Raw genomic sequence first — 21,582 nt, forward strand, 5'->3', positions numbered from 1 at the left:
GGAATGATAACATGAATTTATCTAAAGAAACTTCCTTGGATTTAAAATATTATAATAAAATACTATATTTTCAAATCATCATTTTCCCCTAAGAACTTCAAATTGTGCCTTGAGGAATAATCTCATTCATTCTACCCTCACACACTCATATGTAAGAATCTTCATTGCCTTATTTTATCCAAAATTTGAAACTTTTTCTTCTTATTGTTTCTATAGTTCTTGAGTCAATGCCCCAACCTAAAAGATGACAGTTTAGTATGTTTGCAACCCTCAGTTAAATTATTTTGTAGATTTTTGGCTGAGACACAGAAAAATGACTTAAAGAGCATACAGGCCTTTGGTGGAAAGAAGGTAAGGAAACACCCAGATAATTACACTCCTAATTAAGGGCTTATGGTCTGTGTTTTAGTCTGTAGGCTGCTGGAATGTGATATACCAGAAACGGAATGGCTTTTAAAAAGGGGAATTTATTATGTTGCTAGTTTACAGTTCTAAGGCCATGAAAACATCCATATTAAAACAAGGCTATGGGAATGTCCAGTTTAAGGTATCCAGGGAAAGATACCTTGTCTCAAGAAAGCCAATGACATTCAGAGTTTCACTCTCAATTGGAAAGGCACATAGCAAGATCTGCTAGCTTTCTCTTCAATGGCTTCCCCGGGGCTCTGTCCATTCTGTTGGTTCTCGTGGCTCTCAAGCTCTATCTAAAAATGGTTCCCTCTTAAAGGGCTCCAGTAAGCAACCCACCTTACTTCTCACACAATGACTCTTCTGGGTTATAATAACAGACGCTAGCCTATACTTTCAAATATCTTTCAAATGGATATGAGAGTTGTTGGTCTGAGTGGCACTGGAATCTGAGTTATAGTATCTCATAGTGAGTAAAATAATGAACTTTAGGCTCTCTGCTCTTACCCACTTGACAGAGAGCCTCATATTTTCGTGAAGTGCCAGGCACATCTCTGAGGCATGATGGTAAAGGTCAGAATAAATGGATTTGGCCATATTGGGTGCCTGGTCATCAGGGCTGCTGTAAACTCTGGCAAAGAGCACCTTCATTGATTGACCTCAACCACATGGTCTATATGTTCTAGTATGATTCTACTCATGCTAAGTTCAAAAGCAATGTCAAGATTGAGAAAAGAAAGCTTGTCACCAGTGGGAATCCCATTACTATTTTCCAGAAGTGAGATCCCACCAGCATCAAAATAGGGTGATGCTGGTGCCGAATATGTGGTGGAGTCCCCTGGTGTCTTCACAACCATGGAGAAGGCTGGGGCACACTTGAAGAGTGGTGTCAAAAGAGTCATCATCTTTGCCCCTTTGGCTGATGTCCCCATGTTTGTGATGGGCGTGAAGCATGAGAAGTATGACAGCTCCCTCAAGATGATCAGCAATGCTTCCTGCACCACCAACTGTGTGGCCCTCTTGGCCAAGGTCATCCATGACAACTTTGGCATTGTGGAGGGACTCATGACCACTGTCCACATTTTCACTGCCACCCAGAAGCCTATGGATAAACCCTCTGGGAAAATGTGGCATGACACCCATAGGGCTGCCCAGAATATCATCCCTGCATCTACCAGTCCTGCCAAGGTGGTGGGCAGGGTCATCCCAGAGCTGAATGGGAAGCGTACTTCCACTTCCCGATCCCCAATGTGCCCATTATGGATCTAACATGATGGCTGGAGAAAGTGGCCAAGTATGATGACATAAAAAAGTGGTAAAGCAGGTGTAAGAGGTCCTTCTAATAGGTATCCTTGCTTTACTGAGGACCAGGTTGTCTCCCACAACTTCAACAGTGACACTCACTTTTCCACTTTTGATGCTAGGGCTGGCATTTCCCTCAACGACCACTTTGTAAGCTCATTTCCAGGTATGACAATGAATGTGGCTACAGCAACAGGTTGGTGGACCTTATGGTTTTCATGGCAACCAAGGAGTAACAGCCTCTGAACCACCAGTCTCAGTGACAGCATGAGTGGAAGAGAGGTTGTCAGCTGCTGGACAGTCCTGGCCCCACTAGATCTCCTAAGACTGTGAATCACCCATCCTCCACAGCTTCCATCCCAGGCCCCTTGAAGAAGGAGGGGCTGAGAGCCCTTGTCATGTACCATCAATAAAATACACCAAGCTCCCCCCCCCCCAAAATTATGAACTTTCGGACCAAGCAAAACTAGCTTCTGAGTATGACGTTGGTCCCACCACTTTCTGTGGGAACATCAAAGAGCTTCAATTTCTTCACATGTAAAAACAGAGAAAATAACGTGTAATGCATAAATGAGAACACCAAAGTGATAGGAAGCAATAAGGAAAGATTCACAGAGGTATCAGGACTCTCAATTTTTTTCTAAGTGTAAGAATAAGTCTGTTAAATACCCCTAAATTTTATGTGGTTTGTTTCTTCCTTTTTGTCCCTAACCAATTAATACTTCCCACCAATAGATCAAAGATTCCTGAAAATTATCTCCATTTTTTAAGATGGAAAATATATCACTTGAGGAAGAAACATAGAAATTCTGTATTATTTGAGATTTTAAAAAATCCTGTATGCCAATAACCCAGATAGGAGCACACAGATCAATGAAACAGAATAGAAAATCCAGACATAGACCCCATAAATAGTCCCAATTGATTTTGGACACAGGTACCAAAGCAATTCATCAAAGGAAGAATAGCATTTTTCACAAGTGTTGCTTGAGTACTTGGACATCCATAGCTAAAAATTTGAACCTAAGCCTAAACCTCATATCTTATATGAAAAGTAGCTTAAAGATACCATGAAGTTCATTGAAAAAACTATAGAACTTTAGTTAAAAATAGGAAAACAATATTGGGGCTCTGGGGCTAAGTGAAGATTAATAGACTTGACCCCAGAACCACCATTTATAAAAGACAAAACTAACAAATTGGACCTCGTCAAAATTAAAAAGCAAAAAACGACAAAAAATTTTCTCTCTGTGAAAGATCCTGTCTGCTAAGAAGGCAATAAAAATTAGCTACAGATTGAGGGAAAATATTTTCAAATTCACATACCCGACAGAGACCTTGGTCTAGAAATGTATAGAAATTCAAGACTCAGCAAGAAAAACTCAAGCAATAATTTCTTCAATGCAACCCCAAAAAGTATGATCCTAAAAGCAAGATGATATTGATAAGTGGAACGTCATTAAAATTAACAACTTTTACTCTGACTAGGACATGGAAAATGAAAAGACACAAAAAAGAAAATGAAAAGACAAGCCACCACCTGGGAGAAAATATTTGCAAAATGTGTGACAAGGACTTGTATTCCAAATATGCAAAGAATTATGGAAAATCAGTAGTAAGAAATCAAACAAACTCATCATATACCACTAGGGAACTGCAAGTTATAACCATAATGAGATACCACTAAATACCTATTAGAATGACTAAAATCCAATACACAAACAATACCAAGTGCTGACGAGGATGTGGCGCAACAGACACTCTCATTCAGTACTGCTGGGACTGAAGTATGGTGCAGCCACTCTGGAAAACAGTTTTCAAGTTTCATATAATGCTAAACATGGTCTTACCACATAATCCCCAAATTACACAATTATGAGCAACTCCAAAAGAGTTGAAAACTTATGTCCACGCAAAACCTGTGCGCATATGATGATAGCAGCTTTATTCATTCCCCCAAATTGGAAGCAACCAAGGTGCCCTTTCACAGGTGAGTATATAGGCAAACTGTGGCACATCCATACAATCAAATATTATTCAGCAATAGAAAGAAATGAGCTATCACGCCACGAAAACGTATGGAAGAACCTTAAATGGATAATGATAAGTGAAATAGGCCAGTCCGAAAAGGGTATATAAGGTATGATTCCAATTATATGACATTGTGGAAAAGGAAAACCTATAGAGAGAGTAAAAATCAGTGGTTGCCTTGGGTAGCAGTTGGTTGGAGGGTGGAGAGAAGGGATGAATAGTTGGAACTTATTGCTGTTGTATAACAGCATAATGATGGATACATGACATAAGAATTTGTCAACACTCATAGAACTGTATAGACAGAGTGAACTCATAAAGTATGGACTTTAGTTAACTAATAATGCATCAATATTGGTTCATCAGTTGCAACATAAATGCAAGATGATAGAAAGGGAAACTAGTATGTGAGGGGTTATATGGGAATTCTCTGTACTTACTGTACAATTTCCCTTATGCTTAAAACTGCTGCAAAAGAAAATTTTATTTACAAAATATAAGAATATTCTTTAAGTTGGATAAATAATGCTACGAATTTTTTAAACTTTTTTATTGTATAGTATAACATATATACAAAGCAAAGAAATAAAAAAGCAATAGTTTTCAAAGCACTCATCAAAAAGTGGTTACAGGACAGAGCCCAGATTTCCATATGATCCTCTCATATTTTCCCTTTCAGCTGCTCCAGAATGTAGGAGGCTAGAGGACTTAAATATTCTTTATCATCACAATTGACTTTTTTCCTTCTTTTTTTTTTGCAAAAAATAACATATATACAAAAAAGCTATAAATTTCCAAGCACAGCACCACAATTAGTTGTAGAACATATTTAAGACTTTGACATGGGTTACAATTTCATAATTTTAGGTTTTTACCTTTAGCTGCTCTAAAATACTGGAGACTAAAAGAGATATCAATTTAATGATTTAGCATTCATATTCATTTGTTAAGTCCTATCTTTTACATATAATTCCACCATCACTTTGATCTTTCCATACCTCTCTTTAAGGTTGTTTGGGCTATGGCAATTCTAAATTTTTAATATTGGAAGGGTCTGTCACTTATATGGGGTAGGGGGATGGACCTATCTGATGTTCTGGAGAGGCTGGACTAGGTTTCAGGACTTATCTGGACCAGGGACTCATTTGGAGGTTGTAGGTTTCTGGCAAGTTACTCTGGTGCCTACAACTCTTGTGGAATCTTATATTTTGCCCTAAATGTTCCTTAGGATTGGCTGGAATGATCCTGGTTGGGGTTTGGCAGATTATGATAGGTAGGAAAGTCTACCTGAAGCTTGTGTAAGGGCAACCTCCAGAGTAGCCACTCAACTCCATTTGAACTCTCTCTGCCACTGATACTTTATTGATTACATCTCTCCCCCTTTTGGTCAGGATATAATTGTTGATCCTATGGTGCCAGGCCTGAATTCATCCCTGGGAGTCATCTCCCATGTCACCAGGGAGACTTTCACCCCTGGATGGCATGTCTCACATAGAAGGGAGGGCAATGATTTCACTTGCAGAGTTAAGCTTAGAGAGACTGAGGCCACATCTGAGCAACAACAGAGGTCCTCCAGAAATAACTCTTAGGCATGCTTATAGGTGATCTAAACTTCTCTACTACCTACATAAACTTCATAAGAGTAGGCCTAATGATCAAGGGCATGGCCTATTGATTTGGATATCCCTAAAGTCTGACACAGTATCAGAGGGCTCCCTTGATGGTAAGGTTTAATAGTTCCATATTCTATTCCTCAGGGGACTTTCTTAATACTTTTTGATTATCTGTTTAATATACTCTAGGATGTTTCCAGGCATTACAATAATCTATACAGGATTAAAGGACCCCTTTCTTACTCTGTGCTCCCTGTGCTTCAATTGTTCAAATGAGCTATACAAATAGGTTGAATTAGATTTTGCACTACAGAAAATTTCTGTTCCAGACCAAATAAAACTTTCTTCCATTGGTCTCAAAGAGTATGTATGGTTCTAAAATATGGACACTGTCTTCCTTACCCCTATGTTCTGAATTACTTAAACCCCAACCTATTCAGCTTCGTTCTTATCTCTAAATATCAAATTATATATTTAAAACAGCCTCTCAAAATTCAGAAATAATAATTTCTGGACCTAATGTGTCTGCTCCAAAAGCTAGACTCCTGTTTTCTTACAAACATTTTCTAAAGGTGACCATACCATTGTTGTTAGTTTTATTTGTTTGTTTATTTGTTTCTGGCTTACTTTGTCTCACCAAATGTCCCACATGGTTCATTCACATCGTTGCATGCCTGACGATATTGTTCCTTTTCATAGCAGCACAACCTTCATTAATAAGCATACACCATTGTTTGCCAATCTACTTCTTTGTCAGTGCGTCCTTCAGTTTCCTGCATTCATCAGGCATCATGTAGAAGACCCAAAGTCCACAGTTCATCAACATTCTCAATTTTAGATAATTTTAGACAACTTGGACAGAAAACCAATAAAGATACCCTCGCCAAATAGGAAATCTAAACCTCCTCTTAAATCTTGTCCCTCACTCCATTATTTACCTCTGCTGTTGCTGTGGTAGTGCTGATGGTTTCCTTTTGAACACAGCTCATAGCATGCAATAGCAGTTTTCCCCCTGCACCCTAGACTTCCACACTCTTTATAAAAGAATATACCTTCAAAGTAATTCTTATGAGAACTCATTCATATTTCTACTGTGAATCAGTGGAACATGTGGGTCAGTACAACACCTTTCAATCTTATTCATCTTCAATATGGTAATATGACTTCTAGACTCACTAGAGAATCACCTGCACTCCTATCTGTTTTCTTATTTTGGAGTTCAACCTCATTAGCTATATGGTTCACCCATCTCTAGCTTCTATGTATCTCTAAGTCCCCTATAATCTGTATTATAAGCCTCTGGTTATACCTTTATGCTGGCCATAAAAGTGGAATCATATATTATCTATTCTTTTGTGTCTGGCTAATTTTGCTCAGCATTATGTCCTCAAGGATCATCCATCTTGTCATGTGCTTCAGGATGTCACTTCGTCTTACTACTGCATAATATTCCATTGTATGTATATACCACATTTTGTTAATCCACTTGTCTGTTTATGGGCATTTGGCTTGTTTCCATCTTGTGGTGATTGTGAATAATGCTGCTATGAACATCGGTGTGCAAAATTCTGTTTGTGCCATTGCTTTCAGTTCTTTTGGGTCATAGGGCAACTCGATATTTAGTTTCCTAAGGAAACGCCAAAGAGTCTTCCATAGTGGCTTCACCATTATACGTTCCTGCCAGCAGTGCATAAGTGTCCCAGATTCTCTACCTCCTCATCAACATTTTTAGTTTCCTGTTTATTTAATAGCAGCTGCTCTTATAGGTGTGAGGTGGTATCTCATTGTAGTCTTGATCTGCATTTCCCTTATAACCAATGAAAAGGAGCATCTCTCCATATGCTTTTGAGCCATCTGTATTTGCTCTTCAGAAAAATGCCTATTAATATCTTCAGCCCATTTTATAATTGGGTTGTTTTCTCTTTTGTTGTTGAGTTGTATGATTTCTTTGTATATACAGAAAATCAAACCTTTGTCTGATATGTGATTTCCAAATATTTTCTCTTATAGAGTTGGGACCTCTTCACCTTTTTGGCAAAGTCTTTTGAAGTGCTGAAGCATTTCATTTGGAGTAGTTCCCATTTATTGTTTTTCTTTTGTTGCTTGTGGTTTGGGTGTAAAGTTTAGGAAGGTACCTCCTATTACTAGGTCTTGAAGATGCTTCTTTATATTTTCTTCTAGATGGTTTGTGGTGCTAGCTCTTATATTTAAGTGTTTGCTCCACTTTGAGTTAGTTTTTTGTAGGGTGTAAGGTAGGGGTCCTCTTTAATTCTTTTGGCTATTGGCATCCTGTTCTTCCATGCCCAATTATTGAAAAGACTATTTTGTCCCAGTTCAGAGGATCTGGGAGTCTTGTCAAAAATCAGTTGACCATAGATTTGGTGGTCTATTTCTGCACCCTCAATTCAATTCCATTGATCAATGCTTCTGTCTTTGTGCCAGTACCATGCTGTTTTGACCACTGTGGCTTTATAATAGGTTTTAAGTTCAGGGAGTGTTAATCCTCCCACTTCATTCTTGTTTTTTTGGATGCTTATAGCTATTTGGGTCTCTTTCCCTTCCAGATGAATTTGGTAGTTAGGTTTTCCAAATCTTCAAAGCAGTTCATTGGACTTTTCATTGGTACTATGTTGAATCTCTAGATCAGTTTGGGGAGAATTGACATCTCAACTATATTTAGCCTTCCTATCCACCAGCAGGGAATGTCTTTCCACCTATTCAGATCTCTTTTGATTTATTTTAGCAATGTTACATAGTTTTCTGTGTATGAGTCCTTTACATCCCTAGTTAAGTTCATTCCTAAGTACTTGATTCTTTTATTTGCTATTTTGAATGGAATTTTTTTCTTTAACTGACTCCTCAGGTAGGTCATTGCTTGTGTATAGAAATGTTACTGATTTTTGCACATTAATTTTATATCCCACCACCTTGCTGAATTTGTTTAGTAGCTCAAGTAACTTTACTGTAGATTTCTCAGGATCTTCCAAGTGTAGTATCATATCGGCCTCAAATAATGAGAGTCTTAGTTCTTCCTTTCTAATTTGGATGCTGTCATAGTTAGGATCAGGTGTCAACTTGGCCAGGTCAAGGTGCCTAGTTCTATTGCTATGGACATGAGCCAATGGAATGTGAACCTCATCTGTTGCTGATTACATCTGCAGTCGGCTAGGAGGCATGCCTGCTGCAATGAATGATGTTGATTTAATTGGCTGGTGCTTAAATGAGAGAGCTCAGCATATGACAGCCCAAGAAGCTCAGCTTACCTCATCTCAGCACTTGCAGATAGCCCAGGCCTTTGGAGATGCAGAAAGGAATCACCCCAGAAAAAGATGTTGGAACCCAGAGGCCTGGAAAGAAGGTCAGTAGAGATCACCCTGTGTCTTTCCAAAGAAAGTACCTCAGTTGAAGTTGGCTGCCCTTCCTCTGAAGAGCTATACATTAACTAAATAAATCCCCTTTTACTGAAAGCCAATCCATCTCTGGTGTGTTGCATTCCAGCAGCTAGCAAACTAGAACAGATGCCTTTTGTTTCTTTGTTCTGCCTGATTGCTCTAGCTAGAACTTTTAGCACAATGTTAAATAATAGTGGTGACAGTGGGCATCCTTGTCTTATACCTGATCTTAGGGGGAAAGCTTTTAATCTCTCTCCATTGAGTCCAATGTCAGCTATCAGTTTTTCATATATTCTCTTTATTTTATTAAGATAGTTACCTTTGATTCTTATTTTTTGGAGTGTTTTCATCAGAAAAAGATGCTGAATTTTGTTGAATGCTTTTTCAGTATCAGTCCAGATGGTCATGTCATTTTTCCCTTTTGATTTATTAATGTGCTATACTACATTAATTGATTTTAATGTGTTGAACTATCCTTGCATTCCTGGTATAAAATTCCCCTGTGAAGCCATCTCGCCCTGAACTTTTCTTTGTAGGAAGATTTTTGATGACTGATTGAAACTCTTTATTTGTGACTGGTTTGTTGAGATCTTCTATTTCTTCCTGAGTCAGTGTAGCTTGTTTGTGTGTCTCCAGGAATTTGTCCATTTCATCTAAGTTGTCTAGTTTATTGATGTACAGTTGTTCATAATATCCTTTTATGATTTCTTTTATTTCTGTGGTAACACACCCCTTTCTGATTTTGTTTATTTGTATCCTTTCTCTTTTTTTCTTTGTCATTCTTGCTAGAGGCCCATCAATTTTATTGATTTCCTCAAAGAACCAACTTTTGGTTTTATTGGTTCTTTTTATTGTTCTTTTGTTCTCCCATTCACTTATCTCTGCTTTAATCTTTGTTATTTCTCTTCTTCTATTTGCTTTGGGGTAAATTGACTGTTCTTTCTCAAGTTCCTCCAGATGTGCTGTTAAGTTCTCAATTTTTGCTCTTTCTTGTTTTTTAATATAGTCATTTAGGGCAATAAATTTCCCTCTCAGCACAGCATTTGCCACATCCCATAAGTTCTGGTATACAGCCCTGGGTCCTAAGTCAAGTTGCACTGTGGTACAGAGCAGATTTTGCCTAGTGAAAAACTTTATCTGTATTACATCAGGAATTTATTTCAAAAAATTAAAAAGATCCTTCATCTACACCCCCTCTACCTTGCCATCCCTTCCATTTCCCAACCATTACCACACAAATAATACTCTGAGTTAAGACAACCTTTGTTTATTACAAGTTGAAGAAAAATATCCTATTTAACATGACTTAAATTACCATAACACCTAACTGATACATATGTATATGTATATGTATATACCTATTTTCAGATATGCTTGGAAGCACCATAACTAAAAAAATGGGTGTTTTTTCTTTCTTTATTTTCCCTTGCCATATCATCTGGTATCATTCCCCAAAAGCACTACAAAGGTGTCAGGACCAAGGGAAATCAAGAGACAAGGACCTGGATAATTCATAAATTGGGTCATGTACCTTTGAAAAACAGACCATAGCTGTACTGAGTTGTGTCATTCACGCCCTTTCAGACAACCTTGACCTTCCAAAATTCAGGGTCTTCCTCTCTCTTCAGAAGAGGTCACATCTAACTAAGCAAGGCACACAACCCAGCAATGTTCAGAAAGTTTAACAGATACAGATGGCATATTCTAAGAAGTAAATACATCAGTGTTTCTCTAGTGGAAAACTGCTGTACAAAATCACAGATAAAATTCACCCTGACATTTAGAAAATATCAGTGTTCACAGATGGATGGAACAGCCTATTGGCAATAGAATTAAACTTCTATGTTTTAAATAAGCAAACCAACAAGCCCAGAGTGAGCTCTATGTATTGTTTGCTAAACATTACTCCATAGAAATAGTTATATTATATAGAATTTCACATGATGATAGAAAATGTCTTTTCCATTAAAAAATATTATTTCTCACAACGATTTGTATGAGACATTTTTCTTTTATTATCCAGAACTACTCAATGTTTTACCTTCGATGTTCAGGACTGAAATTTAATGTTTGCCAGAAAGGGATGAGAGTCCTGGCAGGAAAACTTTACAATCATGTCTGCTTTGATAGGTCTTTTTAAATTTTTAAGACAAATTTGCTTATTATCTCAAACTATTCATGCTTCCTGAAACTCCATGTGTATATTCGTAGCTTCACTAAAGTATGTACTTAATGTCTGAAACCAAATAATTTCAGGTCATATATACCCTGTTCACCTTTAAGCTGTGCAGCTCTCTCCACACTTAAAAAAAAATGTCCTTTAATGGAGAAGATTTGTAATGTGAAGATTTACATCTAAGTATCTTCACTCTGGAGTTTCCCTCACATATTCCTTTTCAGCAAACAAAATACAGGAATATCAAGACTAGGAAAAGTTATAAATATTTGTCCATATGCTCTACATTCTTCAATATTTCCTTTTATCTCTTAAAAATCTGGATTCAAAAAGCTTAATAACCTTTTTCATAGCAAAAACAAAATTTTAAAATTTATGGAACATTTGTGTTCCAAGTGCTGCCCACATGTAGAGAAAGCAAAAAAAAAAAAACAACTTTTGATGTGCAATTTGTTTCTCCTCCTGTTTTTCCTTTTTTTTTTTTTCCAACAATAAAAATTTCTTGTCATCAGGACCAGGGAGTGCTTTTTAGTATAAGGATTCAGGAAGAAATTGGTGTTTCAACGGTAGTTCATTTAGGGTTAACCAGTTGTTACTTAGGGAATTCCATAGGGGAGTGAGGAAAATATAGACATGGATTTAAAAAATACCAACTCTGAAATGTTTTGACGGAAAAATTCATGTAATAAAAAGGAAAACATGGTGGTTCAGTGGTAGAATGTTCACCTTCCATGCAGGAGACCCAGGTTCGATTCCCAGACCATGTACCGCCACCACCACCACCCCCCATAAAAAAGGGAAAGTTATGAAATAATCCAGCTGTCACAAAGTGCCTGACAGAATTTGAATAAGCTCTAAGTGACACAGTACTCAGCACAGAGGGACACCTTCCCTCTTTGTCCCCATGAACTCCTGTTCTCCGTTCCTCTTCCACGATTTCTGTATGGGTTTGGGGTTTTATTGTCAGCATGTCCCCATGAACCAACCTTGGTATATCATTCAGAAAGATGAAGAAGCCCTTAAGCTAGTCAGGTCCTTATTTGATGGGTATGGCTTTAAGAGCACGGTACTGAGAAGAAGAGATTCAAAAAAAAAAACCTTTAAAGGTGCTAAGTAATAAGACTGTAGCAGTCGTGTTCCAAGCTGGGGATTCCAGCTGTTTGCTGACTATTGTCATGAGGCTGTCCCCAGCTGTAGAGGCCACACCCTGTTCCTAGAGGACACCTTGCCATGTGGTCTCTTCCAGCATGGCTATTTACTTAAGCCAGCAAGAAGGGTCTCTAAAGTGAGACTGCTAGCAAGACAGTCATCTAATAGAATGCAGTCATAAACGTGACAGCTCGTTCCTATTGCCGTATTCTGTTCACTAGAAGCAAGTCACAGGTCCACTGACACTCAAGGAGGGACGAGAAGTTGTTAGCACCAGGAAGTGGTGATCGTGGGAATCTTCTAAGGTGGATTTTCGCCACAGGGAAAGACAACATTTAAAACAACACTTTCATTGCTTGACATTGGTGTCTGAGAATGGCTGCAGATTAACAGTAAATTTAAATGTAGCATAGTATGTTGATACATGCCGTGTTGTGTAGATGATATAGTTGTGCTCAAGGTTGAGTCTTTTGTGCAAATAGCGGTCACTCATGAGGAAGCACAAATAGGCGTCTACACTGAGCTCCTTGCCACACTCATGCACAGCCCACTGATGTATCTTATGCACAGAAACTTTCAACACCAATGTTTCACCGTCGCCAAACCTGTTAGAGTCCAGAGACTAGCAAATGAAGTGCCGATAATTAACAAAAATTTGATCCCTAGAAAAATATCCTATGTGCACTTGAATTTTATACTCCAGAAGGATTCCAAGATGATTCTTAAAGTCTGCACTCATAATTCTACCCATTTTTATAACAAATGGAAAATTTCCATAGGTGTGTAAAGCCAAACAAAAGATATTCGAATAAATAACTTACTTCCTTTGCAGAAATAACTACAATTTTTATTTCCTAAAAATATTGGATTTAAAATTTTTTCTTTCCTCAAAGTATATATACTAGCACAAAAGAATTAACCTACACACTTACAATTTCAAAACAGGTTTTATCAAACTCAACACAATTGTAATTTTGGACTGAACAGTTGTTTGTCATAGAGAGATATCCTGTACTTTGTAGAATATTCAGCAGCATCTTTGGTCTCTTCCTCTAGATGCCAATAGAGGAAGCTATTGCACACAATAAAAAAAAATGTATAGCACACAATAAAAAAAATTTCTCCAAACATTGTCAAATGTCCCTGGGGAAGAATCACTCCCAATTGAGAAATGTACTGGTGTAAAATGATACAAATCACAACATTTTCCACCCCTTGCATATTCTAGTTTTGCTAAACTATAGTTGTTCCTGAACCTATGTATTCTACCTCTATCACAGGGCATATATCACATCCTTGTGGAACAGCTTGTCACCCTTGTAGGCTGTTGTCATCCAGCTAGGAATGTGACTGAGTCATCATTACATTATTTCACTATTTCCTCAAGTCACCTGCTGGGTACATAATAATACCTATGAAACTCTTCTGTGTCAACTTTTGAAACACTTATTTTTCTGTGAAATTAGTTCTTTGATAAGACTCTTCCGTGAGATTTCACAATGGCAAATAAGGCATTCTTTTTTGAAAATTCATTTCTCTCTATGCCCAAAATGGGTACTGTTTTTGCATGGGCAGGTACCAGGAATTAAACCTGGGTCTCTGGTCTGGCAGATGAGAATTCTGCCACTGAGTCATGATCGTACTGCCCTTTTTTTTTCCTGCATGGGCAGGCACCGGGAATCAAACCCGGGTCTCCAGCATGGCAGGTGAGAACTTTACCTACTGAGCCACTGTGGCTCGTCCTGCCCCCTTTTTTTTTCATAAATGGGTACATTTTAAATATAAATTTACCTCAATTGAGTTGGCTTAGAGAGAAAAACTGAACACAAAAGGATTAGTAAATTTACAGAGATGAAAATAAGGTACTCAGGTTTCTCAGACATTCCAGTAAACGCTGGAACAAATCTTATTGTAGGGGATTAGAAGCACATTTTAAATCAGAGGTTCAGTTCAGGATATGGAGTATTTAAAGCGTGATCCTCACTAATAATTGCACATTAGAATCAATAGTGAAGATACTGAGTGCAATAAATGTCTAGCTCGGTCTTACCCCGGAGAGTCTGATTTAATTCATCTGGCAAGGAGCTCAGGGTGTAGTCTTTATTTAAAACAGCCAGGTATTTCTCATGTGCGCCCAGGATTGGATGCCTCTAATATGAAACATTGTTGGAATTATGGCAATAAATAAGAATTCTTTCAGACAGTTCATAAAGTGGAATAGAGAAGAAGAGTAAATACCATAGCCTGGAGAATACCATTTAAAAAAGAATGTCTTAATTTAAATCTGATAGTGATGTGTTTATGAACAAGGCTACTACAGGGGTAATTAGGTAATACTATGGGCTATCTGTGCCAATAATTTGGATGACTTAAAAGAAACTGGCAAATTTCTGAAAAATACAATTTACCAAATTAATGGAAGAAACGCCAGTTCTAAATCTATTAAAGAAATTAAAATCTGCACGCAAAGTTTCCCAAAGAGAAAACTCCAGGCCTGGATGATTTCACCAGTGTATTATATGAAAACAATATTTAAGGAAGAAATGCCACACTCACAAGGATCACTGCCCAACTCATTTCATGGAGCCAATATAAAAATATTACTAAATACTTACAAATCTGTTCTAAAAAATAATTATAGACCAAAATACCTGATAGAAATAGATGCAAAACCCTTAACAAGAGATTAGCAGATCAGATCGAACAATTCAGAATTCATGCAGGATTATCCCTATAGCACTGGGATTAATTACATAGAATACGAGAGGAGTGCCACACTGTAGGAAGATGGAAATTTGATAGAAACAACACATTAACAAACAAAAAGAACTAGATATACCACAAATGGTGCAATTTCTGAATATTTTTAATGAAATTATGCACATTTTTGCTATGGGTCATTAACCTAGAGTTTAGAAAGGAAAAATAAACAAAACCACGACTGTGTTATGTTACCCCAAGGGAATACATGTGCTTTCCTGATTTTCACTGAAAATGTGACTAAGATGTAGAGAAAAATACATCTCATTAGCTAGGATCCTAAGCATTACATAGTGATAGAGACAGGAGCGTTAACTTCTAATTTTCATTCCAAGACATTTCCTAAGTTAACAATTAAGTTCACAAAAGTTATTTCTAAGTTCTAAAAGTCTTTCATACCCTCTGCTCCTAAGGTGCACTTAATATACTCATTACAAATCTGATCATCGTGAAATAATTACACAGTATCTTATTCCTAAAGAAAGACACTTTTAGATGATTTTTATCATTTCTGTTGTATATAATCAAAAAAACTTTCTTAACAATGGAAGATGTTACTTTTCTCTACTTTAAAAACCTACCATAATTATGACATCTAAATATAGCAGTATATAGCCAATTAAGCCTCCTGTACATAATACGTATGAAGCTTCAAGAAGTGTGTTCTTTTATGTCATTTCAATTAGATTTCAGTACTTACATCTTGTAATCTGGCATTCACTTTCCCATTTATTCTTTGTGTTCTTGGCTTGTACAGTAGAAATGTAAATTAAAACTATTATTTACTTGCCCAGCTATTATCAGCTTTAATCAAGTAGCAAAATTACCCAGTGGAGACTTCTTTATGTACCAATCTTAAATCTTATCAGAAAATTGGAAAGGAATTGGAAAAAAAAAGGACAATTTCAGAAGCAGGATGGAGTACTTGACTGGTCAAAGCTTACTGCTTCAAATAGAGGAGAATAGAGCGATGGTAATTTACGCTATTTTAGTCCATAGCTCAGAGGAAGTAACACATTTTTACTTCAGTGCCAATAATAGAGCTACATAATACATACAAGTGCTCTTCAATTGGAAAGAGATAAGGAAGAAAAACAGGAGGAAATTTAGTGAAAGGAAAGATAAGGGAAAGGGTAAAGGAGAAATATGATATAAAAATATGACAAAGAAATAGAAATGACCAGATACTCTAGAGAAGCTAGTGCTAGAAGGCAAATACCATGGAAGACTAGATAACATAACAAATAACCCAAATAACCCCAAACCTCTGACTTAAAACCATACTCTAGCCACACGCTGTATGTCCGTCACGAGTCAGCAGAGGTTGGGAAGCAGCAGCCGTGGGGAACATCACCAGCTCACTCGCAGAGTGGAAAGTTGCACACTAGCCCTTAGTTTTCTCCAGGAAATGCACTGCATCACTTCTTTCAATGTTATCATCTACAATAAGAAACGTGGTCACACTTACTTTCAAGGAGGGGAGGAAACACCATCCTGTAATGTGCCTTGAAGGCAAATCATCAGTATTTGGGCAAGTAATAAAAACACATTAATGTCCCAGTGCAGATAACGAAGTGTATATACATGTAGAGAACTGTGCTCAATTGGCTACCTAATAGCCAATCTCCCTTTATCCCCTACCAAGAAATTCCGTCTTTCCTGAAATAGTAATCTGAACACCTAAAAATGACATCTTAAAAATCTTCTTCTGTAGGTAGAGGTAGGCATGGGTTGGGTTCTGGCTATACCTATAAAAATGAAAACCATAAGTGGGGCTTCTTGGAATGCTCGAGAAACAGGCACAGGCTCCACTGGCTTTCCTTTTCCACAGCTGTGATGACTGAGTTCGGGAAGAGACATCCTGTGGCATGAGGACAAGAGTTATGTACTGAATATACTGTCCTGGAAACATAGAGTAAGCAAGCGACACTAATGAAACTGCAGTGTTGATGGGCTGGCCCTGAGTTACCAACTTTCAAACTCTGGGTTGTGATATTGAGATAAATATATCTTTGTCTCATATACATATGATACTGGTTCAGTTAATTCAAGCACAGTTTTCTTTTATATGCTGCTGAACCTACTACTAAGTGACACAGAATTTGGATTAGTAGTGTGATGATACTAATAACAGAGTCTAAACTATAGAATGACTTATTGAAGATCTTGGAGTAGTAGGAATGAAGAACCCACCTGTTTTTCTTTCCTTAAATCCTGTTCAATACTGTGGCAACAAAACAACAACAGCACTTTTTCTCACTTATGAATATCCAGGATCACTTACCACATTGTTCCCAGTCTTTTCATTACACTGTGTTCCTATGTCATAAAGCAACACCGAAAAAAGGAGACAGCCACAGCTTCTGACCAAATCCTTATTCTGAGATGTTAATCTCCTTATACTGATTGAATTAATTAAATGAGTGTTATCGGTTCATCTCAGTTTATCCTTTAAACCACCTTCCCTCTTAGGAATCTCGTGTCTCTGATGCTCCCCATTTCTGCTGCCCCACTGTCTCTGTAAAAGCCCATGGTTTGCTTTATGGCCATTATTCATAAGAAAGGGATGGATCCAGTGACATTAGTGTGGATTCCTAAAGACGGAAGCACATTTTCAAGACTAGGAGAGATGAAGTTCAGGAGACCAGGAAGAGCAGGTGGGGAATTCTATTTCTAGAGCTGCCACTGGGGGCACTGCACAGTTACAATTAGATTTATCAGCTTTTGTATATTCAACTTAAAAAAAAAAAAAAAAGGCCCCAATATTATCTTTCAATCATATAAATTCTGCCATATTTTGGTCTTTGGGGGAAATTTGCTTAGTAAACAGTGTTCTTTGAGCATTTAATATGTAGAAATCCCATCTCCTTGTTTTTCCTCTCATAGATACTAGTATTCCACAGAGCAAATGTTACCGAATGATTCCATACGGAGACACATTTTCAGAAAACTAAAAGCAATTATTATCCCAAAAAGAGCTGAGCTCAGTGTTCCCCTGGCAATTAAAAAAATAAATGCATGCATTTCCAATTCCTTAAATCAATCTGCTCTTTCTGCCATATGTATATTATGCAAAAATACAGGTATCAACTCAGAAAGGTTCTATTACAATAAGAAAAATATAAATAGCAAAAATATGTTCATTTAAAATTATCTTAGGAAAAGAGATAAAGAGCAGTCCTAAACTGTCTGGGCCTGAAAAAGACTCTGAAGGAGGACTGGTTACACCAGTTTTAGGAAGATTGTTTCTTCATTTAAACAATACTATACTTCTATTTCCAGTGCTATGGTACCTACCCTTAAACTGAAAAAAAAAAAATTTAACAATCTAGAGTCAAATATTTGCAGTATCATATTATTTGAAACATTGTTGATCTACTAAGAAAGCAAGCCATTTTGCAGAAGCAAACAAAAATAATGGCACCAAAACAAAGAAAACTACAGGGGCATTGAAACAACATCTCATCCTCAGTTATAGCAGTGATCTGGCTCAGAGGAAAATTCCTCTCTGTCTGCGGACCTGAGAAACCTAGAAAATAAGTTATAAGCGCCCAAAATACAGTGGTGGAATAGACAGAGGATAGACATTCCCTTTCTAGAAGGAAGAAATTAGGAGGAGAAAAGGGGTCAAAGGTCCCAGACCAGTCCAAAACCCAGCAGGGCAAATGGGAGGTCTAAGAATCATCTCTGGACTGATGCTTTGTCCTCTGGGCCAGCTGGAGCAAGAGCCCCGCCATTTCTAAGAGTTTCGGTAGCAGCCCTGCTCTCCCCAGTGTTGAAACGTAGGTCACACCCTCTCTGAGCCCTGAAGGAGTGAACTCACTCTGCCTGAATACTTAAGTGTAGGCTCCACATTTCCTGAGTATTGGGGTGGCATCTGAAATCTCACTAAGTGCTGGGATATAGGCCCACCGTCTCTCAGCATTGGGGTGGTGATTAGACTCTCTCTGAAAACATCAGGACAAAAGGCCCACCCTGTCCAAGTACCAGGAAAGCTGGCCTGCCCCTTCCACACACATGGCCCCTCCCACACACATGCATGGGCCCTCTGTCTTGGCTTGAGGAGCTCTCTTCAATCCTGACCTCTGCATCCAGTTTTACCCTAGAAGTCATTCTTTCTTCAAGTCTTCCCTTCTCTGTCCCATCCAGTTGAGGCTGGTAATGGTTCTGCTCATACAGATTGCACAAAATCCTCATAGGGTTTGCATGCAGTCTAAAGGGATCTAAACCAGCAGACAAAAGGGTTTTCCACAGATCCTTTCTAGACAAATACATTTCCAATCCTGACCCCTTTTGAGACACCTGACAGGACCCATGCTCAGGACTGTTTATCCATATCCTCATTAGGAGTCTCATTCTCTGTGAATTCTCCTCTCAGGAGCCAGGAAGTGCCCTATTACAGTTCCTTTTGGTCCCGGTTTCAGAGCATGTTGTTTGGATAGGCTGAGAATTTTCTACATGATCAATTGCTGGTTCCTTTGTGTGTAAGAATTCAGTTCTCATTTTATCCCTTTCCTCTCTCATTTAACCATAAGCTACTAGGGAAAACCACACCTAACTTAGCTAAATCTCCATGTTCATTGCTTACAATTTCTGTCTTCTATATCTAAGAACACAGTTTCACCAAGTTATCTGCTTCTTTATAACAAGAATCACATTTCCTCCAGATTCAAATAACACATTCACCACTTCTTTCTAAATCTCAAAGGAAATACCTTTAACATCCATATTTCTACTAATAGTCTCTTCAAAGCAATCTAGGCTTTTTCTTGAACACCTGAAATTCTTCCAGCTTCTTCTCATTACCTCCTTTATTTCTGTGAGGTCAGTGGTTATGTCTCCTCTTCCATTTCTGATCTTATTTATTTGCATCCTCTCTCTTCTTTTTTTTGTCAATCTTGCTAAGGGCCCATCAATCGTATTGATTTTCTCATAGAACCAACTTCTGGTCTTGTTGATTTTCTCTATTGTTTTCATGTTTTCAATTTCATTTATTTCTGCTCTAATCTTTGTTATTTCTTTCCTTTTGCTTGCTTTGGGGTTAGTTTGCTGTTCTTTCTCCAGTTCTTCCAAGTGGACAGTTAATTCCCAAATTTTTGCCCTTTCTTCTTTTTTGATATAGGCATTTAGGGCAACAAATTTCCCTCTTAGCACTGCCTTTGCTGCGTCCCATAAGTTTTGATATGCTGTGTTTTCATTTTCATTCGCCTCGAGATATTTACTGATTTCTCTTGTAATTTCTTTCATGACCCACTGGTTGTTTAAGAGTGTGTTGTTGAGCCTCCACGTATTTGTGAATTTTCTGGCACTCTGCCTATTATTGATTTCCAACTTCATTCCTTTATGATCCGAGAAAGTGTTGTGTATGATTTCAATCTTTTTAAATTTGTTGAGACTTGCTTCGTGACCCAGCATATGGTCTATCTTTGAGAATGATCCATGAGCACTTGAGAAAAAGGTGTATCCTGCTGTTGTGGGGTGTAATGTCTTATAAATGTCTGTTAAGTCTAGCTCAGTTATTGTAATATTCAAATTCTCTGTTTCTTTATTGATCCTCTGTCTAGATGTTCTGTCCATTGATGAGAGTGGGGAATTGAAGTCTCCAACTATTATGGTATATGTGTCTATTTCCCTTTTCAATGATTGCAGTGTATTCCTCACGTATTTTGGGGCATTCTGGTTTGGTGCATAAATATTTATGATTGTTATGTCTTCTTGTTGAATTGTTCCTTTTATTAGTAGATAGTATCCTTCTTTGTCTCTTTTAATTGTTTTACATTTGAAGTCTAATTTGTTGGATATTAGTATAGCTACTCCTGCTCTTTTCTGGTTGTTATTTGCATGAAACAACTTTTCCCAACCTTTCACTTTCAACCTATGTTTATCTTTGGGTCTAAGATGTGCTTCCTGTGCTTCCTGTGCTTCCTGTGCTTCCTTAGACAGCATATAGAAGGATCCTGTTTTTTAATCCATTCTGCCAGTCTATGTCTTTTGACTGGGGAGTTCAGCCCATTAACATTTAGTGTTATTACTGTTTGGGTAGTACTTCCCTCTACCATTTTGCCTTTTGTATTTTATATGTCATATCTAATTTTCCTTCTTTCTACACTCTTCTCCACACCTCTCTCTTCTGTCTTTTCATATCTATCTCTAGTGCTCCCTTTAGTATTTCTTGCAGCGCTGGTCTCTTGGTCACAAATTCTCTCAGTGACTTTTTGTCTGAAAATGTTTTAATTTCTCCCTCATTTTTGAAGGACAGTTTTGCTGGATATAGAATTCTTGGTTGGCAGTTTTTCTCTTTTAGTAATTTAAATATATCATCCCACTGTCTTCTCGCCTTCATGGTTTCTGCTGAGAAATCTACACATAGTCTTATTGGGTTTCCCTTGTATGTGATGGATTGCTTTTCTCTTGCTGCTTTCAAGATCCTCTCTTTCTCTTTGACCTCTGACATTCTGACTAGTAAGTGTCTTGGAGAACATCTATTTGGATCTATTCTCTTTGGGGTGCGCTGTACTTCTTGGATCTGTAATTTTAGGTCTTTCATCAGAGTTGGGAAATTTTCAGTGATAATTTCTTCCATTAGTTTTTCTCCTCCTTTTCCCTTCTCTTCTTCTTCCGGGACACCCACAACACGTATATTTGTGTGCTTCATATTATCATTCAATTCCCTGTGTCCCTGCTCATATTTTTCCATTCTTTTCCCTATAGTTTCTGTTTCTTTTTGGATTTCAGATGTTCCATCCTCCAG

At 37.7% G+C, this 21,582-nt stretch overlaps 1 pseudogene; it reads left to right on the forward strand.

The window, feature by feature from the left end:
* Positions 1 to 972: 972 nt before the first annotated feature.
* Positions 973 to 1,727, forward strand: LOC143665975 (glyceraldehyde-3-phosphate dehydrogenase pseudogene; annotated as a pseudogene).
* The last annotated feature ends 19,855 nt before the right edge of the window (positions 1,728 to 21,582 follow it).

The sequence above is a fragment of the Tamandua tetradactyla genome, chromosome 22 (genome assembly GCF_023851605.1).
Source record: "Tamandua tetradactyla isolate mTamTet1 chromosome 22, mTamTet1.pri, whole genome shotgun sequence".
In the NCBI taxonomy this organism is placed as follows: domain Eukaryota; kingdom Metazoa; phylum Chordata; class Mammalia; order Pilosa; family Myrmecophagidae; genus Tamandua; species Tamandua tetradactyla.